We start from the raw sequence: 22287 nt of genomic DNA on the forward strand, positions 1-22287 counted from the left end.
TTGAGCTCCAATATGTGCTGCTCTATTTCAGTAGTTCATAATTGACCTCCACCTGGAGCTAATTTAACTTTAAGTTAACCAGATGTAGCTTCTGAGAATTACCGTTCTTCTTAAAAAGCAAAGCTTGACTCCTATTCTTGTTTTAAGTTTGTCTGGTGAGTATTGTGAACACAAAATTATGCTGGGTTTCAGTGAGATTAGTGAATGCTATATTGTGCCAAACAGCATTAACAGTTTAAAAATGAAATGGAACATATCAAGCAAAAGAAATAATTTTACAGATGCTACAAAAGCAAACAGATCAAGTCTATGTGAACAGTATCAAAAAATACTTTGTATCAGGCAAGTTTATTTTCTGTTCACAGTAATTTTGTCCAATTAACATGTCAGAAATTTAATTGCTTGAATTTACTTCTTTACCATTCAGCAAAGTAATCTCCCTGCTGTTACAAGGTGCAAGGGCACCATTGGTTGACGATATTTCCATTCTTAGCAAATAACAGCCTTGTCTCGTTTGATATTTTCTCCACCTAACCCGGATGAGATATTTAAAAAAGCAGGCTTTTGATTATTCAGAACAAGGTGATAGTCCCAGTGTTCTGATTTGATAAAGCTTACTAGCAATTAAGGCTTTGTAACCCCTGATGCCTTGTTTTCTAAGCGGGTAACATATTGAGGAAATAATTCATTGATAAACAGGGAAAATATTTCATCTGTTTATTCCTTTGTAGTACTATCTTGAATATATTATTTATAATCACATCCACAGTTTCATTACCAGAAGACATTTGAAGAGAACATTTACCCTCAAAGGTGTTTGGGGAATACAGAAATTTGTCTTGCTTTGGACAGTATCTCATGCTCCCAGGTGAAAATGTACAAATATGTACATAAGTTAGATAGCTCTACTGCCCTACATGGCTGAGTAAGCTGCTGACACTCCAAGCATACTTCAACACAAAGAGTGACTGCTTAGAAGATAGATTTTGTGGGTACTGGGATCCATAATGGTAAAGGATTGAAGGAGTGATTTGTGTTCAAGATTTTAATCTCATTAGGAGAAATTTGGGAATTGGAGGCTGCTTTCTTCCCTTCCACCCCCTTGCGTCAAGTACAACTCTCCCTTATAAAGTTATGCTGCAGTGCTGTAAAACATTTATAGAGGATACACGATGGGGGGCAGTGGTATGTTTTTGTGAAGAACCAAGGCCAAGTGGTGTGTCTGTTTTGTACCATGGGTGTTATTTATTTTTCATTGTGGCTTGTTAAAATTGCTTATGAATAGTTTCTTTAAGAAATTTGTTTTATTGGCAAAACAGAGCCAGAGGTGCCAGTGGAATGCTCCATTTCAAGCTTCAGTTATGCAGCTTTGCTTGCTGGCTCTGAGTACTGTGCTGATTTGTGTTGGTAATTTGTGTCTTTCAAAAGATTTTACATTTTTCTTTCATTTTTAAATTGCTTTTATTATTTTTAATTCAATGGAGCACCTCCCAGACTGGACAAATATTTTTGACAATGGATTGGATTACCTCGCACTCAAACTTATAATGTTGCTGTATGCTGGGTCACTGCACGGTCATTGGGAATACTGTGGTTTATATTTGTGGGAAGAAGAGTTTGCTGTATACCTTGTATAAGAAATAAAATTGTATATGATCCATTCCACCACAGACGTTTAGGTCTGAATTACTTGTGGATAAGACTATGTTTGCAGGTTAAACTATCTTAAATCAATTTAACCAAACTGTGAAGTATAACTGGATTGGATGGTATGCCACCCAATTATTTCAGCAGCAGTCTTTCATTTCAACAAGTCAAAATGAAAGCAAGCATGTTTCTCAACTCTGTCTACCTGTCTGTTGATCAGGCATTATCAGAGTAATGGTATTGCTTCCCTTTCCATTCTTGCCATTTGCAATTGGACGGAACTCAACTAGGCAATAATGGCAGCAGTATGTGTAGGTCAAAGGTCTCCCCCTCAAAGTCTTTCTGAAGTTCTGATGTTGGAATTTAACAAGCTCAACTCCTAAAAATAACTCTTTAAAAATTGTATTCACAATCGGATTGTGTGCATAGTCAGGTTTTTCTTTGTTTGTTTGTGCACTAGGTTGGCCAGTCGCCTCGAGGAGTGAGTAGGAGGCACATATATTTCAGCCTGTGTCATTTGTTGTAGTTCTCCCTTTGGGAACAACATCATGATTATATCCGTTACAAAAAATCAAAATTGCAATTTGGGCAATGAAGTGTATCTGCTTGTGATATCCTGATACAGAATGTGCCTAAGTAAGGAAGATTTGAGCTTGTTTTGTTTATACAGTGGTCACTTCTTAGTAAGCTTGCCAGATTTGGCTGGACAAATTCCTGGAGATGACTTGCCCTCCTGCCTCCAATCAGCCAATCTGATCGAACAGTCTTTTCTCTACTTTTGCCAGCTACATCTCCAGTGATTGTATAACTAATAAATGAAACTGTTCAAAGAATTGGGGGGGGGGGGGGAAGCACTACGTTTAATTCCCCTAAGATTTTTGCTTTTTTCTGGGTTGCTTGCAGCAAATGTGCAGGAGACTCATTTGTGAATTCTGGAGACTCCAGATGAATCTTGGAGGTTTGGCAACCTATAACAGCCTAAGAAAAATATGTCAGAGTCAGCTTCAAAGCAGTGACCAGCAGCAGAATACTGATCTTGAAGATCTGGGTTCTTAGAACACTATCCTTATATTTTTTTGATAAATAAATATGTTTCTAGTCAAGTTAAACAAAACAAGAAACTTGCATGGTGCAGTTGCTAATCATCTCAGATGCTTTGCACATAATATGAGGTGTAACCACTATTATGTTGGTAAAAATGACAACTAATTTACCATTGAACCATAGAACAATACAGCACAATACAGGCCCTTCGGCCCACCATGTTGTGCTGACCTTCAAACCACTCCTAAGACTATCTAATCCCTTCCTCCCACATATCCCTCTATCTTAAATTCCTCCATATGCTTATCTAACAATCTCTGGAACTTGCCCAACGTATCAGCCTCCACCACCACCCCAGGCAGCGCATTCCATGCACCAACCATTCTCTGGGTGAAAAACCTCCCTCTGACATCTCCCTTGAACTCCCCCCCCCCCCCATTACCTTAAAGCCATGCCCGCTTGTATTGAGCATTGGTGCCCTGGAAAAGAGGTGCTTGCTGTCTATCTATTCCTCTTAATATTTTGTACACCTCTATCATGTCTCCCCTCATCCTCCTTCTCTCCAATGAGTAAAGCCCTAGCTCCTTTAGTCTCTCCTCATAATCCTTATAATCCTGTTTATGGGATGTTATTACAAGTAGTAACATCCCATAAACAGTGAATGAAAAGAAAGATCTGTTTTAAATGGTTCTTAGTGAGAAAAGAATTATCAGGATACCAAAGAAGTAGTTTTAATTTTACATCCAAATATGCCAGAATAGATTTGGTTTAATGTTAGCTCTAAAAAGTAGCTTCTCCCAGGATGTAACGTTCCTTCAGTACTGTATGAAACAGTCGTGTAATATTTGCCTTGAAATTCAATTGTAAAGGACAATTATTTTTGAAAATCGTTATCTGTTTTAGAGTGAAACATTAAGATGAGTATTTGTTTCATTTCTTACCAATCTGAAAATTCATCCAGGCATTCTCTGGTGTCAGTGGTACATGGGATGATATCGTTCCCTGTGCAGCTCTCCTTTTGGAGCATTGCACAGGAGCTTAGGCCATGTTGCCTTGGGGGTTGCCCATCGATGGGTAGACTCTGCCAGAACAGCATCAAACTGTTTTATCTATAAGTAAGTCAATTACTTGCTATCCATGGCCCTCACCACTTCATTCTGTATTGAGAACCTCCACCGGTGTACTGTATCTCAAACCGCATTTAACTTTTCTCAACAGCATGCTCCACTCTCTCTCTCTTAGTCCCTACCATCACTAAGTATTGGTCTCTACCTCGATCCTTCCCACTATCAGGTGCTGGTCTCCCTTCTGGTCCCTCCCAAGACCAAGTGATGGTCTCCCTTCATGAACTGCTGGTCTCCTTTCATCACATAATGGTCTCTTCGCCCAGACTCTCCTTTTGCAATGGGTGAAAAGTCAGTGCCGGCCTCTTCCCTGATCCCGCTAGTCACCGGGTATTTGTCACTTTCTTGATCTCTCTACCTTGATCCTTCCTTTGGTCTCTTCCCAGATTTATCTGATTACCAAGTGCCAGTTTCTTCCCTGTTTCCTGCCAAAACCAAGTGCCAGCCTTATCCTCCAATCATCATGTCAGTCATTCTCCCCAACCTTCTGATCACTAAGTGCCAGTTTCTCCTGATATCTGTCCTCTAACCAGGTGCTGGCCTTCCTTTCGATCACTCCTATCACCGAGCCCTGATCTCTCCCTTGATTACCCCCCACCCCCCCCATCACCAAGTGCCATTCTTTCTCAATCCCTCACAACCTCAGGAGGCAGTTCTTTACTTGATCCTAGCCAAACACCATGTGGATATCCTCCCCGCACCCCCAACCAAATTCTAGACATTGATTGCCTGTAGCCTCACCCACTCATGGCCATAGCCCAGACCAAATTGGGCCAGTGGTTGTTCCAGATTACAGAAATGTGCCACGTCCCTTTGGTTGCACAGGAGGCCTGTCAGTAGAGTCCTTTTCTAGTAGCTGCCCCACTCTGGGCAACAGTATTGTTTAGCTAGTAGAGCCGCTGCCTCACGGTGCCAGAGACGTGGGTTCAATCCTGACTTTGGGCTCTGTAGCTGTGGAGTTTGCATGTTCTCCCTGTGACTGTGTGTGTTTCCTCCAAATACTCCAGACTCCTCCCATGTCCCAAAGACATCTGGGTTGGTAGGTTAGTTGGGGTTGCTGTAAATTGCCCGTAGTGTGTAAGTGAGTAATAGAATCTGAGGGGAGTTGAAGAGAATGTCAGGAGAATAAAAATTGGGATTAATGTAGGATTGGTACAAAATGGGTGGTTGATGGTCAATGCAGACTCAATGGTCAAAAGGCCCATTTTCCATGCTGTGTCTCTCTATGACAATATCACTCTTTAGGGAGCACTAGAATATCTCAACAATAATGTGTTCAATACATAGGATGGAGTTTGGTCTCACGTTACTAAACGTCAGGTGAATTTGTTATCTATTTAACCAAATTGAGCCAATAAATAAGGAGTAATTTTAGTATTCTCATGCAAGATACAGGCTTCCTAATTCTTGAAAATGTTTAATTTGTTACTAAGCTCCTTACCAGTTTTCTCATAACTTATTTTAAACTGGTGCTGCTTAGAGCCATTTTAGTGTTTATGCTTTAGTATTCTTAATACTCGCCTACCCTCCTGCTCTACTTTGTTAAACGAATGGAAAACTTCAAAATGAAGGGATATTAAGAACAAGTGGGTAAGATCATTTGGTACTTAACTCTTGAAGCAATGAGGATCCGTGTAAATTTCTAGTTAATGTCCAAGTGATATTCGTCAGTGGACTTTGGAGGTCTTTCAAAGAATTAAGACATCATGCTTACTGTGAGCACTTAACTTTTCCCCAAATCCACATATAAAAATAATCATTCATGCTTTATTTCACCGCTCCCCCACTTCCTGTAATTCTGGGGAGGACTCTTACATTGAATATTTAAGACTTCATTCAGAACAATTACTTAAGCAGATTTAGTTTGCATTATCAATTACTGAACTTTTCAAAGTGAGGTGACTAACAGCATTGTGTGGGAGGGGGAAATCCCTATAGTCACTGGACCATGCTCTTACCGTTACTCTTACCCAAAGCAACCATATTTTTGGCACAATTTTTAAAAAAAAATAATTGAATAGTTTTCAAGGTTTACTTTGTCAATCCTTAAATTTGAATTCGTCATCAGTAAAAATTGACCTCATTATAGTGCCCTACGCAATGTGTATTTCAAGTACAATGCTAAAAAAAATCTCTAGTGAAATGCTGCGGTTATGGTTTTGAGGACAGTTTTTTTTGTGGTGCTTTAATAGAATGATAGACCTCATCCCTGCAGTTTGTGTATTGTATATTTGAAATATTTTTCAGTTGAACAGGTAGGGACTTTTTTAAACTTTGAAAATTGAGCTGTAACAAAACCAAGTTTGACTAAGAGAGAACACATGGCACAAACCTTGAAAAAATTACAGAGAAATTTCCACAACAGAAATACCAGAAAACCACCAGGTTTAATAATGATTTCCTGTCATGAAATATTTTTGTCACATGTGTCTGCCCACTGACTTGGCAATACTGTTGTTTAACATCTTGTAGAATGAAACTGCAGTCAGATTAAGCTTGTGGATGTTGCTAGGTATCTGATAGCTTACAATTTTATTTTTTGTTTCTTTTTTAGTCATGACTCTTTTTCACTAATTGCCACAGCAGCTTCTGAATTCATTATGTAAAGTAGCAGTATGAGTTCTGTTTTGCATTCATTGTATTTATTTGATATTGTATTGCTTCAACAAAGAATTAGGAGTCTATGATTAATGAGGGGAAATTTCTTTATCTACCTGTTTCTTTGAAATCATTATCAGCATTTGCAAATGCTTAATTCCAGTTCCTTTATGTGATGCACAAATTGATGGAAATTCTGACTGAAAAGATAGGTGAAAATGATTGAATGCTTAACATTTCACATGGTTTATGAAAGACTATTTGCCTGAACAGAATGGCACAGGGCTGACCTCACTGATTTTTGTGGGGTCAGCCCTAATTATCTATGCATGACAAGATCCTGGCCCAGCTTCAGTCTGTTAACAGGAGCTCACCTAAGTGGAGCGGGAGAGGCAGTTAATTGGCATATCATCAGTACTTAGAGGATTGCAGAACACACTTGGCTGCATGAGGTGCCACAAATCATTTAATTCTTTCCTAAGGCTGGAACATGTAATTTTTCATTCTTTCCAAAAGAGAAAGAAGTAGTAAACTAAAACTTGGAGGTAGTAAAGAGTGTTTGTGGACAAATAATGTAATGTGGAAATGCAAGTTACCTCAACTGATGACCCACAGGTGTTTCTGCATGAGGTGTCTGCAAGTAAGGTTGCCCCAAAAAATGGTCATGTATCATTCCGGATGGGAAATGAAGTCTGTTAAGAGTGGGTTGGAGGAACAAAATAAGAAGAGTATTGCATACTCTAAGTTGTCAGATTTGCATTGTATTTCTATGCCTGTAGGACATATATTCAGTCTGCGACTTGCAATTTAAATTTTTAGTAAACTAACATTATTAAACTCATTGATATACAAACTCCTTCAATTAATGCTGAGGAAAGGCCAGCTAGAATTTTTCCATAAAGAGTGAGAACAGACAGGGAAATATGCAGTTGCAGGTCTCCCTAATCTCTAGGTTAGCAACATTCAGCTTTTAATGTCTTGTCACTTTTTAAAAATATTTCTTTATAACTGTGTAACTTGCACACTGTACCTTGGTGATGAAATGTCATCAATCTAAAGTGCTGATTCTGTTTTGCTCTGAAATGGTCTTGCCTGCCTTGCAGAGTATTCCTAGCATTTTGTTTGTATTCTGTGGCAGCACAATGGTGCAGCAGTTAGAACTGTTGCTTCACTGCTTCAGCAGTCCCGCTTGATCCTGACCTTTGGTGTTGTCTGAGTAGAGTTTGCACATTCTCTCTGTAACCGTATTGGTTTCCCCCAGGTGGCCCAGATTCCTCCCACACCTTAAAAATGTTCTGGATGTTAGGTTAATTGGATGGGGGTAGGTTATAGGGAAATAAGTGGGGGGATTGGATTGATGAGATTGCTGGTTGTCAGAGAGCATAGACTCGACGGGCTAGGTGGCCTCCTTTGGTATTGTAAGGACACTTTAACATTAGTTTCTTTCTATCAACCTAGAAAAATAATCTTCAAGTGCTACTGTTGGCCCAGAACAAAGCAACATTCAAAATGCCACTTGCCAGCAATTTCAAGCATCAGTTTAGCTACTTGTATGTTGAGAGATGCAGTTGGCTTGAGGAAGTAGTGCCAGATGACTCATTATGTGCAGGTTAGCATAAATGAAGGTGGCGGAGAAAAATTAGAACTTCCTGACTTAATGACTGCTGCTCTGTACCTTAATACAACAGTCAGATGAAATTGTGCAAATGTACCATGCTTGTGCTCTACCCCAGGAGAAAGAAGGTAAAAGTACAATAAAACTCTGATAATCTGGTATGGTCTGGACTTTGGTGTAGCAAATTTTCTGGATTATTGGATGTTATTCCATGAATACTCCAACTTTTTTTTAATTCACCTTTTTTAAAGACGTTGGACAGTATTATAATAACTTTCCCAGCGAGCACTAAGGGAGTGTGGAAAGTGGGATCCTGGTCAGTGTAAAGAGAGCATGGGAAATGAGGCCCTGATAAGTGGAAGGGAGAGCAAGAACTGAGGCCCAGTGAGTAAAAGGGAGCATGGGAATAAGGGCTGTGGTGGGTAGGAAAGGACCACAGAAAACATTGCCTGTTGAGCCAGATGCCGAACGAATGGGATTTCAGAATGGTTGGATAGTGGCTTATCAGAGTTTCACTGCACTGGCTATGTTTGGCTAACTTTGGCACTGCATGGTGCCAAAGTTACCTGCCTGAAGCATGCTCAACCTTTATAGTGCTGATATAATCTAATATGTGAGAAACAGAAAAGGTAGAAAATCTGACTTGTCTTCACCACCATCTTGTCCCGCATGGCTTCTAGCAACTTATCTTCACTGTTATCTTGTCCCACATGGTTTCCAACATTTTGCTCCAGATTCTAGCATCTGCAGTCTCATGTATCCAGGCAGACAATCTGACTTTATTGTCACTGTCAATTGACTCTGTTAGTGGCTTCACAACCATGTCAATTGGACGACGAAGATCTGCAAGTACCATCTGCTGACTGAAAGTCCTTGAAAGTATTTGCTAGTTGCAGGTGCCACAACTTTGCAAGTATATATGCCATTCCTCTGGTGTTTTGGATAAAGTTCAGGGATCTTGCAGTCCTGGGTGTGACACATCAAGGTGCAGATCATTTTGGGGTTCAACAACTGGATGCTGAGGTGGAATGGCAGGAGTGGAGGAAGGACAAGGGGACTAATAAAGGCTGCATGGAATGCCCTGAGCAATAATATGCCCACTGGCATGAGGTGAGAGGTAGGATTGATCTGAATCCAATACCAGTTTGTTTCCTTGGTGTGTGCCATGTATTTCTTTACGTATGTAGTGCAGTGTTTTTGGGTGTCAGCTGGGGCTTTAAATAAAACCAACATCACTGAGATGTTGACAGCGTGGTGGGTAGTCTTAGGCTACAGGGTGATATCAATGTGTTGGTGAAATGGGCTGAGAAATGGCAGATGGAGCTTAATCCAGACAAATGTGAGGTTAAACATTTTGGGAGTACTAACCATCTAGGACATGTACTGTGAATATTAAGGTCCTGGGGAGTATTGAGGAACAGAGAGACCTTGGTGTGCAAAATCCAAAGATCTTGGAAGGTGGAAACACAGGTAGATAATGTGGTTAAGAAGGTATATGGGATACTGCCTTCATTAGTCAGGGCATTGAAAACAAGAGCAGGGAGATTATGCTCCAACTTTATAAAACATTGGTTAGGCCTCCGCTGGAGTACTGCATACAGTTCTGGTCACCACATCATAGGGAAGATGTGATAGCACTGGAGATGGTGTAGGGGAGATTCAACAGGATGTTGCCTGGGATGGAGTGTTTTAGCTACAAGGAGAGACTGAAGCGGAGCAGGTTAAGAGGGGACATGGTTGAAGTGTATAAAATTGAGAGGGGCAGAGATAGGGAGACAATTTTCCTGCATTCTATCCTAACAGAGGTGAATAAAAATTAAAGAACAATAGGTATAGGGCGAGGGGTAAGAGTTTTGGAGGGGATCAGAGGGAGACCTTTTTCACCCAGAGGATGGTGAGTACCTGGAATGCACTACCAGAGGGAGTGGTGGAAGCAGAGATGCTGGCAGCATCGTGTCTAGGTGAGCACTTGAATCACTTTGGCACAGAAGGCTGCAGGCCAAGTGCTGGAAGATGGGATTAATAAAGCTGGGTGCCCACTGGACTAGTTTGAAATAAACTTCATTAAACTTGTCAACATTGATCTGACTCTATAACTTAGGCAAAGTCCTCCACACAAAGGGTCTCAACCCAAAACTGTCGTTGGTCCATTTCCCTCCACAGATGCTGCCTGGCCCACTGAGCTCCTCCACCATTGGGGGCCAGGGTCTTGACCTGAAACCTCAACTGCCCGTTTCCCTTCACGGATGCCGCCTGATCCAGAGTTCCACCAGCATCTTGTTTGTTCCTTATCTGCTGAGCTCTTATCAGTGCTTCAGTTATAGTGACATTAGGAATTCAACATAACTTTGACCACGCTCTTTCCCCAACTCAATAAATGGACTAACTAACCACATGATTTAACCAAAATATCATAAAAGGTAAATAAATTCTGGAACAATTTCAGAGATCATTTTCCCTTTTGCGTGTACAGTTTTGCTCAGGGCATCTTCCAGTTGCAAGGATGGAGAGCACAGCATGATTCCATCTTAATGGAGTTGCAGAGTTCATCTGTAAATCATTTAAATTCATTTGAATGCATTACCGTACTGAAGTTAAGTGCTTAAATGTCTTATTGGAAGAGAACTGTATTGGTCCCCATTGATTACTCCACTGCAGCACTGCTCATCATGATGATCAGAAAACCACTTCTTTGGCACTTTAGATGAAGTTTGAAGGTCTTACAGTGCCTAGTGTGGCACTCCTTGGGCCACCTAGGCACGGATCATTGATGCCCAATGACTTGATTCTGAAGCAGAACAGTAGCAGTGGAAAAAGGAACAAACCAAAGCTCCAAGTCTCACTCCCCCACACAACAACTTGTCCATACTATGGAAGAACACTCATGTCCTTGGTCACCTGAAAGTCCATTAAGCCTGACCCTCAGCATCCTCAATTGTGAGGAACCACTGCTGACCGACCAGCATGGATATTCAAAGGACTTCTGGCATTATGGGGTACATCTTCTGTTTTGCATCCAAGACTGCCCCACCATTTTGTGAAGACTCAGCTGCTCACCGCAAATCTGTGGAGAATGGCAAATGTTTCTGATGTCGACAAAGATTGCACCCTTAAAACCTTTCCTTGCTTTCCCAACCCCCTGATTCTGACTGATTTGCTGAGCCAATGCAGATTTTCTGTTTCTGTTTGATTTTCAGCATCTGCTCTTTACTGCACTATGGTTCAGTTCTTCCTGACTGAATCTAGCCATGGTAGAAAATGCCCTCTAAACTTGACGAAGGATAAACCTTATTCCCGGCGAACTCTGGTGCTCAATACAAAACTTACTTCCCATATGTTTTGGTTACCGTTTTAAATGTGTATATCTATCAAACCAATCTCTCCTATTAAATGTTTTGCATACCACATACTCTTCCTGCATTTTAGGAAACAGCATTTAATTATTTCCTCCTGCTGTGCTATTTCTATCACACTATATCCTTCATGCCTGGTTGCCACATTTAAATTGTACTTACCTCACTTTGGAGTTCTTCAGCTTCTAAGTGAAGTGATACTACAGTCACAGGACCATTCCAAAAAAGGCCCGTTTGATTTAAAGCCCTGTGCTATAATGGTGCTGGCTCTGTGCTCCTGCTATGAGTAGAAACTAGCTTTTATGTTTTATTAGGTACTTTAAATGTTTATTCTTAATATTAACAATTATTATAGTTTTTTAAAATGTGCCAGGCAACGTGTTTAAGAAACTTAAAACTAATTCCGTTTCTATTGTGGATCCCTTATTGTTCACCAAGTGCTTAAACCTGAAGTGATAATAATATCTTGAGTCATTGCCGGGAAATGTTTGAAAGAAATCTGACCCCACCATCATCATTTACTACTTATTGCTCAGGGTCCAAACCAGTGAAGTGGTGGCAGAGGGTCTGTTGGGTTGAGTCATGGCATGTGGCTAATTGTGATGAAAGATTTTCTTTGCCTGCAGAGAAATTGGGCTTTATTTAAGGAAATTATATTCAGTATTTATTGAGTCATAGCTACAGAAATCATTTTAGAAATCCCCCAACATTGCTACTTGTTTTACTTCACCCCCTTTCTCCATCCAAATGACACCTAGATCCATAAATCCTTCCCTTATTCCCTTGCCTTGACATGTAAAGTCCGTTATTGTCTCCACCTCCCATCTTTTTCCCATCAAATACATACCCAGTCCTGTCATTTTTCCTCCAGAACATCAGTGGAAGCATATTCCTTAACACTCACTCCAGTACTTGTGTATATAGTAAACCCAGTCCAAGTTCTGGAATGCAACCATTCTTGCATATTCGACTATTGTCCTCCTGCGACTGTGGGTCACGCACTCTTAAATTAGTTTAGCCTGGAGTAGAGCAAAATTATGACTATTTCTGGGTATCTTAAATCAGTTTGGGAAGTTTGTCACCTGATTTTTGGACTTTCATTAGCACCAGAGCTACAGTATAAAGCTTGCCCCCATAACATCTGCAATAGTGCACTTAAAATACTTTTTGTCTGGCTGCTTATCAGTACCCTGCTGCCTCACTACCTTCTGTACAGATGGTTTAAACTTAAGACTGAGCCCTCCTTGCACCAATTGCATTTCTGCATCGAAAACTTCCTTTCATAGAGTAACATTGTGCAAAAACAGGCCCTTCCACTCAACTTGTCCATGCCAGCCAAGATGCCCATCTAAACTAGTCCCATTTGCCCCTGTTTTGCCCATATCCCTCTAAACCTTTCCTATCTATGTACCTGTACAAGTGTCTTTTAAATGTCACTATGGTACCTGCCTTTCAATGGGTGTGCATCTCTAACAGACAATTCTCTTGCTGGATGACATGGAGATGGAATATGGAGGCATCAAAGGCAGCCACATTGTGTGAGGAAACATAGAAGAACTCATCCTTGAACACCATATCAGCCAAGACTTAGTCCACCCAGGTTTTCAGGCATATGTGCTCTATCTAGATATACCGTACATGCTTAAACAAGTTTGTCTTCGCTGAGGTCTATGGCCTCCTGCAATCTTAAATATAGGTTCACACATATGATTAGTGTGTGTTCACAGTCAAAGTCATTCCCAATCTCAGCTCCCTGCCCTCACAGTCATCTGCTGCTGCCATTGATTTATGCTACATCCCACTGTTTGCTGCTTACCAGTGCATTAGAGAGTCATCCAAATGCTGTACACAAATAGGTAAGATTTACAGTTTACCTACAGACCCTGTATTAGGTATAGGGATTTTCTGGCATTGCAGGGTTCCTCAAAATACAGAGGTCATAAAGTAGGCAGTATTAGAGGTAGAGCTCTCTACAAATACCTCCATGGCAACTTCCTGATAGAAGTACCAGAATGTAGGATCTACAAGGCCCCCGAGCACAAGGAACATCCCTCCTGTAGATACAGTTCTCCACAAGCCTGTTGAGCTGCCTTTCTGAAAATTTAAGAACAACCTCTCTACTCTGTCCCATCCATGCAGCAGCCATTCTTGGAGGTGCACTCTCCAGTAATTGGAACAGCCCTGCTTGTGCTGTGCATACAGCCCTTGAAGGATTGGTTCTTGAGGTCACAGCTGTGAGGCTAAGTACTGGCAGCTGTGTGATATTAAGGCACATCAATGCCTTAATGTATGTTGAAGGACAATCAGCATGTATTTACACCAGGGAAGCCGACAAAGCTATGTAATGAGAATTGCAATGATTTTAAAAACATTAGCACACCATCCAGTGATGTTTCAAGGTACCTTAAAAAGTAGAAATACAATTTCTGGGCTGTGCTGCACAAGGAGGATACAAATCATAACTTTTGAGCCAACAGCAAACTATTGGCTTGATAACATGTTGGATGTTACAAGTGTCACCTTGCTTCAGCTGGTGACTCTCTCTCCTCTGAGTCAGAAGGTCACACAGCTAGTTTCACACACTCAAACTCCAATTTGACTACTTCCATTTAAATAAGTTGTTTCACTTAAGCAATACTCATCCCAATTTTCAATTAAATCTATTTGATTTAAATTTCTGTACAATTTACTTTTCAGTTACTCTATTGTGCAAGTAGCTCTACACTTTTAATGATTCATGGCCAACAGCTATTATGCTCGTTTAAATGCATGTGTACCATTACCCCATTGAATCCTACTGTCCTTATCAAGAACATTATGGGCAGGTATGAAGCACTAATTTTGCAATAACATTTTAGTGGACACTGTAGTGCATTACCTGTAGGACATAGAACATTACAGCACAGTACAGGCCCTTCAGCCCATGATGTTGTGCTGACATTTTATCCTGCTTTAAGATCTATCTAACCCTTCCCTCCCACATTCATCTGCCTATCTAAGAGACACTTAAATGTCCCTAATGTATCTGCCCCCACAACCTCTGCCAGCAGTGCGTTCCATGCACCCATCACTTTCTGTGTGTAAAAAAAACTTACCTCTGGCATCCCCTCTATACCTTCCTCTAATCACCTTAAAATTATGCTCCCTCATGTTAGCCATTTTCTTCCTCAGAAAAACTCTCTGACTGTCCACTCGATCTATGCCTCTTATCATCTTGTACACCTCTGTCAAGTCACCTCTAATCCTCCTTCTCTCCAAAGAGAAAATCCCTAGCTCACTCAACCTATCCTCATAAGACATGCTCTCCAATCCAGGCCGCATCCTGGTAAATCTCTTCTGAACCCTCTCTAAAGCTTCCACATCCTTCCTATAATGAGGCGACCAGAAATGAACACAATACTCCAAGTGTGGTCTAACCAGAGTTTTACAGAGTTGCAGTATTACCTTGCGGCTCTTGAACTCAATACCCCGACTAATGAAGGCCAACACACCATATGTCTTCTTAACAACCCTATCAACATACACGTCAACCTTGAGTGATTTATGGACATGTACCCCAAGATCCATCTGTCCCTCCACACTGCTAATAGTCCTGCCATTAACCTTGTATTCTGCCTTCAAATTGAATCTCCCAAAGTGTATCACTTCACACTTTTTCGGGTTGAACACCATCTGCCATTTCTCAGCCCAAGTCTGCATCCTATCAATGTCCTGTTGTAACCAACAGCAATCTTCTACACTATCCACAACACTACCAAACTTTGTGTCACCTGAAAACTTACTAATCCACCCTTCTACATCCTCATCCAAGTCATTTATAAAAATCACAAAGAGCAGGGGTCCCAGAACAGATCCCTGCAGAACACCATTGATCATCGACCTCCAGGCAGAATATGCTCCATCCACAACCACCCTCTGTCTTCTATGAGCGAGCCAATTCTGAATCCACACAGCCAAGTTTCCCTGGATCCCATGCTCCCTGACTTTCTGAATAAGCCTTCCATGAGGAACCTTATCAAACGCCTTACTAAAATCCATGTACACCACATCCACTGCTCTACCTTCATCAATGTGCTTTGTCACATACTCAAAGAATTCAATCAGGCTCAGGAGGCATGACCTGCCCCTCACAAAGCCATGCTGACTGTCCCCATTCAGCCTTTGCTTCTCCAAATGCCCATAAATCCTGTCTTAAGAATCTCCTCCAGTAATTTGCCCACAACTGAAGTAAGAGTCACTGGCCTGTAATTCCCAGGGTTGTCCCCACTTCCTTTCTTGAACAAAGGAACAACATTTGCCATCCTCCAATCATCTGGCACTACTCCTGTGGCCAGTGAGATTGTAAAGATCATCGCCAAAGGCACAGCAATCTCTTCCCTCACTTCCTGTAATAACCTTGGATATATCCTGTCCAACCCCAGTGACTTATCTATCCTAATGTTTTTCAAAAGTTCCAGCACATCCTCTTTCCTCACGTGGACATGCCCTAGTGTATCAGCCTGTTGTACGCCATCCTCACAAATGTCAAAGTGTCTCTCACTGGTGAATACTGAAGCAAAGTATTCATTAAGGACCACCCCTACCTCTTCCGACTCCAGGCACACGTTTCCTCTTTTATCCCTGATCGGTCCTCCCCTCACTCCAGTCATCCTCCTATCCTTCACATGCGTGTGGAACGCCTTGGGGTTTTCCTTAATCCTACTCACCTCAATGGGACAAACCTATCCAGAACACCATGCAAGTACTCCCTAAACAACCTCCACATTTCTGTTGTGCACTTCCCCAAGAACATCTGTTCCAAATTTACGCTCCCAAGTTTCTGCCTAATGGTATCATAATTTCCCCTCCCCTAATGAAATACTTCCCCATATCGTCAGTTCCTATCCCTCTCCAAGGCTATGCTAAAGGTCAAGGAGTTATGGTCACTGTCTCCAAAATGGTCTCTCACCGATCAGGCTCATTGCCTAGTAGCAGATCCATTATGGCCTCTCCTCTAGTCGGCTTGTCCACATACTACACACCTAACAAATTCTGCTCCCTTTACACTAAGGAGGTGCCAATCAATATTAGTTAAGTTGAAATCACCCATGACAACAACCCTGTTATTTTCGAACCTTTCCAAAATCTGCCTCCTGATCTGCTCCTCAGTGGCTCAGCTGCTATTGGGGCTCTGTAGGATACTCCCAATAGAAAGATCACTCCCTTCCTATTTCTGACTTCCACCTACACTGACTCAGTAGACAATCCTGCCAGGATGTCCTCCCTTTCTACGGCTGTGACACTGTCCCTGATCAGCAAAGCCACTCCCCCACCTCTTACCTCCGTCCCTGTCCCTTTCAAAACACCTAAACCCCGGGATATCCAGCAGCCATTCCTGCCCTTGTGATAGCCAAGTCTCTGTAATGGCCACAAAGTCGTAGTTCCATGTACTTACCCATGCTCTAAGTTATCAGCCTTGTTCCTGATACTTGCATTAAAGTAGACACACTTCAGCCCATCCAACTGACTGCAGTTTTGCTCTTTCAAACTGTCTATCCTTCCTCACAGTCTTTCCACACGCTGCATCTACTTGTACACTAAATGCACCAACCTCTGACCTATCACTCTGGTTCCCATCCCCCTGTCAAACTAGTTTAAACCCTCCCCAATGGCTTTAGCAAACCTACCCATAAGAATATTGGTCCCTGTCCAATTCAGGTGTAACCCGTCCCTATTGTACAGGTCGTACCTTCCCCAGAAGAGATCCCAATGATCAACAAATCTGAAACCCTGCCCCCTGCACCAACTCCTCAGCCACACATTCATCTGCCAAATCAACCTATTCTTACCCTCACTGGCGCATGGCACGGGCAGTGATCCAGAGATTACTACCCTTGAGGTCCTGCTTTTCAGCTTCCTACCTAGCTCCCTATATTCCCTTTTCAGGACCTCATGTCTTTTCTTACCTATGTCATTGGTACCAATATACATTGGTATTGGTTTATTATTGTCACTTGTACCGAGGTACAGTGAAAAGTTTGTCTTACAAACCGATCGTACAGGTCCATTCATTACACAGTGCAGTTACATTGAGTTAGTACAAAGTGCATTGATGTAGTACAGGTAAAAACAGTAACAGTACAGAGTAAAGTGTCACAGCTACAGAGAAAGTGCAGTACAATAAGGTGCAAGGTCACAACGAGGTAGATCGTGAGGTCATAGTCCATCTCATTGTATAAGGGAACCGTTCAATAGTCTTATCACAGTGGGGTAGAAGCTGTCCTTAAGTCTGGTGGTACGTGCCCTCAGGCACCTGTATCTTCTACCCGATGGAAGAGGAGAGAAGAGAGAATGTCCCGGGTGGGTGGGGTCTTTGATTATGCTGGCTGCTTCACCAAACCAATGAGAGGTAAAGACAGAATCCAAGGAGGGGAGGCTGGTGTCCATGATGCACTGGGCTATGTCCACAACTCCTTGCAGCTTCTTGCAGTCCTGGACAGAGCAGTTGCCGTACCAAGCCGTGATACATCCAGATAGGATGCTTTCTATGGTGCATCGGTAAAAGTTGGTGGGAACCAAAGGGGACAAACCAAATTTCTTTAGCCTCCTGAGGAAGTAGAGGCACTAGTGAGCTTTCTTGGCTGTGGCATCTACGTGATTTGACCAGGACAGGCAGTTGGTGATGTTCACACCCAGGATCTTGAAGCTCTCAACCCTCTCGACCTCAGCACCATTGATGTAGACAGGTGCATGTACACTGCCCCCTTTCCTGAAGTCAATGACCAGCTCTTGTTTTGTTGACATTGAGGGAAAGGTTGTTGTCATGACACCATTCCACTAAGCTCTCTATCTCCTTCCTGTACTCCGAATCATCGCTGTTGGAGATATGGCCTACAACGGTGGTACCATCTGCAACCTCGTAGATGGAGTTAGAGCAGAATCTGGCCACACAGTCGTGAGTGTATAGGGAGTAGAGTAGAGGGTTGAAGACGCAGCCTTGTGGGGCACCAGTGTTGAGAATAATCGTGCCGGAGGTATTGCTGCCTATCCTCACTGATTGTGGTCTGTTTGTTAGAAAGTCAAAGATCCAGTTACAGAGGGAGGTGTTGAGTCCTAGGTCTCGGAGTTTGGTAACAAGCTTGCTTGGAATTATTGTATTGAAGGCAGAGCTGTAGTCAATAAACAATAGTCTAATGTACATGTCTTTACTGTCCAGATGCTCCAGAGCTGAGTGTAGGGCCAGGGAGATGGCATCCGCTGTAAATTGCAATGGGTCCAGGTTGTCTGCTAGGCTGGAGTTGATGTGTGCCATGACCAACCTCTCAAAGCACTTCATGATGGTGGATGTCAGAGCCACTGGTCGGTGGTCATTGAGGCATGTTACCTTGCTTTTCTTTGGTACCGGGATGATAGTGGTCTTCTTAAAACAGGAGGGAACCTGAGATTGAATCAGGGAGAGGTTGAATATGTCCACAAATACTTCTGCCAGCTGGTCAGCACAAGATCTGAGCACGCGGCCCGGGACACCATCTGGGCCAGGTGCTTTCCTCGTGTTCACTCTCCAGAAGACTGATCTTACGTCCTCCACTGTGATCACAGGTTCAGCTGCGTTGGTGGCTGTCAGGGTGGATGGTGACGATCCACTTCCCTTTTGTTCAAAACACGCATAGAATGCATTAAGTTTATCAGGAAGAGATGCGCTGTTGTTGGCTATGCAGCCTGACTTCATCTTGTAGCCTGTTATGGCATGTAAGCCCTGCCATAACTGGTGGCTGGTCAGGGACTCCATTTTGAGTTGGTATTGCCTCTTGGCATCCCTGATAGCTTTCCAAAGGTCATACCTCGATTTCTTGTACAGATCAGGATCACCAGATTTGTGTGCAGCAGTTCTCTCCTTGAGTAGGGAGTAAATCTCCCGGTTCATCCATGGTTTCCTGTTTGGGAACACCCGTGTTGTCTTCTTTGGTACACAGTCCTCAACAAACTTGCTGATAAAGTCTGTGATGGTGGTGACATACTCATCAAGGCTGGCAGCTGAGTCTTTGAACATGGACCAGTCCACTGTCTCAAAGCAGTTACGTAGGAGCTCAACTACTTCCTCAGACCAGCACTGCACGACTCTCCGTACCGGATCCTCCCGTTTCAGTTTCTGTTTGAATATACCACGACTTCTGGCTGTTTGCCCTCCCCTTCCAGATTACTGTGGACCCAATCTGAGATGTCCCTGACCCTGCCACCCGTGAGGCAATATACCATCCAGGAGTCTCTTTCATGTCCACAGAATCTCCTGTCTGCCCCCCTTACTATTGAATCCCCTATCAGTACCACTCTCCTCTTCTCTCCCCTATCCTTCTGCGCCACACAACCAGGCTCAGGGCCAGGGACCTGGTCACTCTCGCTTTCCCCTGGTAGGTCATCCCCCCCCCCCCCCCCCCCACCCAACAGTATCCAAAGCAGTATAGTTGTTATTTCAGGGGAATGGCCACAGGGGTACTCTGCACTACCTGCCTATTCTCCTTCCTTCTCCTGACAGTCACCCAGCTACCTGCCTCCTGCAGCTTGGGAGTGACTGCCTTCCTGTAGCTCTTATCTATGAACTCCTCATTCTCCCGTAGGAGCCGTAGGTCATCCCGCTGCAGCTCCAGTTCCCGATCACAGTCTGTAAGGAGCTGCAGCTGGTTGCACCTCGTGCAGCTGTAGCTATCAGGGTGACTGGAGGTTTCCCGGAACTCCCACATCTCACAAGATGAATACACCACTGACCCTGGAGCCATTCTAATTAATCTAGCCTGGCACTAAAGGAAAAAACAAAGAAAGAAACTTACCAGAGACTTACCTTGGCCTCTGCCTCCTCTTGCCGAAGCTTCTTGAACCAAAGCCTTAAGTGCTCCACTCTAACCCTGGCCCACTCCAACAATGCCCAACAATGGACAATTGTTTAATTAAGAGAAGTTAAATCGTCAGAAGAAAAAACGTGGTTGGATTAACCAGATATGTACGCTGTTGGAATTCATGTGTGACGAATTTGGCAAATACAATGAACTCTTGTCAGCACATAGAGTGATGCCCTAGTGGCTATGAGAAAGACTTGGCTTAGCCATTGGTAGTATGGGAATTCAAGATTCCTGGCTGCAGGATACTTGCAAGAAATGGGGAAGGGAAAAATAAAGATGGGTGTGTGAGTGTATGACAGCGTTTGTCAATGGTAACATGTTTCTGCAGATGGGCTACATACTAAAGGTTGAAATTTAGATCTGTTTGTTTGGAATTAAGGATCAGAAAAGGAGCTCATACATGAGTGCATGCAGCAGATAATGAAGACCACTCGCAGTACGTTGGGAGTGTGGAAGTGGGGGAAGTGGTGGGAGTAGTGAAAATCTTTTCCTGGCAGCACTTGGCTCCAGCCGGTCTTCTCTCTCTGCTGTTAATTCAGTCAATTGGCTAGAGTTTCCTTTTGATAAAAGGAGGAAGTTATGTGGCAGTGATGTACGCCATGTTGTTTTAATGGCTCTGTAGCCTGTGTGATGTGTATCCTTGTCTAATGATACGTCCATATATTCCTTTCAAACCTGAGTTCTGGATATTCTTGTTTTATTTAACTTTCTGATTCAATTACAAGTCTAGTTTTTGGTGTTGATCAACGTGTCGATTTAATTGAAAACCCTGACCTGCTCAAAATCGTGACCATTCGGGTCACAAGGATGGAAACAGTGACTTGTGTTTCAAGTCATAAAATTCTTTTGGTGGTCAAAGTGTTAAAATGTTTTACTTTCTTCCTTTCGATTCCAGGTAAAGCACTTTTCTTAGCTTACAAAGGAATCTTCAGTGAGTGGAATATCCTGCTTCTTTATTATTTGCAGGTTGACTTTATTGTAGAAAATTTTCATCTGTTTTTATTCAGCTTGGAGTATTACTTGGCAGTATTTTTTTGTATGTGGTACTTAAAGCTAGTTAAAGCTTAAACAGTACAGGAAATGCAAATCATTCTCACACTGAAGATGTACAGTGACGTGATTGTGTGGCAGTATGTATGGCTCATGGATCTGCCACATTAAAGAGCTTTTTTTTAAAGAACAGATGAAAGCTTTTGTAAATTCAGTTAGAACTTCATTGAAGCTTCAAAGCTTATAGATTTGAATCCATTGTAAGCCTCAAAACTTTGTATTTGGGATATTTATAGCAATTTTGTCTTTTTTTTCCATTCTGTGAAGTTTTATGAGACTTATAACATTAATGTGCATTTAATTTACTTTCACCTTTTAAATTCTTTCACTAATGTAAAAAAAGTTTGGCACTGAGATATGTAGCCAAATCTACATATAGCCTGATTTTTCCATTTACTGAGTTTCTTATAAAACAGAAGTTCTTCGCATTTTGTCTTTGCATTCGGTTTCAAATACAAATGAATTGTGGGTACCAGTTAGATAGTTATAACAGAGACTTTCTGACTCGAGGAATAATAACTGATGATCCCACCACTTTTTTCTGATCCTTAAATGGTGCTAAAAATTCTGAAACAGTCTATTAGTTTTACTCCTCCCTGGCTTTGGTGGTTGTCTGCTCCCGGCTTATTTTTGGTTGCTGATGCAGACTGAATGGGGACTTCTGTATGGGCTCTTGTCATTTAATGTTGAATCTTGGGTCCTCAAAAGATTTAATTGACCTCTGTTGACAAGAAGATTTAAACTTATTTCTTAATATCCTAATGCATTCATTAGAGTGGTATTGGCGTTTATATAGATGGCATTCTTAGCCTGAGATCAGAATTTTCACTAGTCCAGGAAGGGATCTGTGTCCTTGTCCTTTGGAATTGTAGATTGACTAACATCTATTGCCAAAGAGCCCTTTCATTCCAAATCACTGAAGGATCCACATAATATACAACAGGTAGTGGCAGGAGCATAACTGTCATGTTGAACTAGGAATT

At 42.2% G+C, this 22287-nt stretch overlaps 1 protein-coding gene across 2 annotated transcripts in view; it reads left to right on the plus strand.

The window, feature by feature from the left end:
• gtdc1 (glycosyltransferase-like domain containing 1) overlaps nt 1–22287 on the plus strand; it is a 263179-nt gene that overhangs the window by 68588 nt on the left and 172304 nt on the right. The window lies entirely within an intron of this gene.

This window comes from Pristis pectinata, chromosome 1, assembly GCF_009764475.1.
Source record: "Pristis pectinata isolate sPriPec2 chromosome 1, sPriPec2.1.pri, whole genome shotgun sequence".
NCBI classification, from domain to species: domain Eukaryota; kingdom Metazoa; phylum Chordata; class Chondrichthyes; order Rhinopristiformes; family Pristidae; genus Pristis; species Pristis pectinata.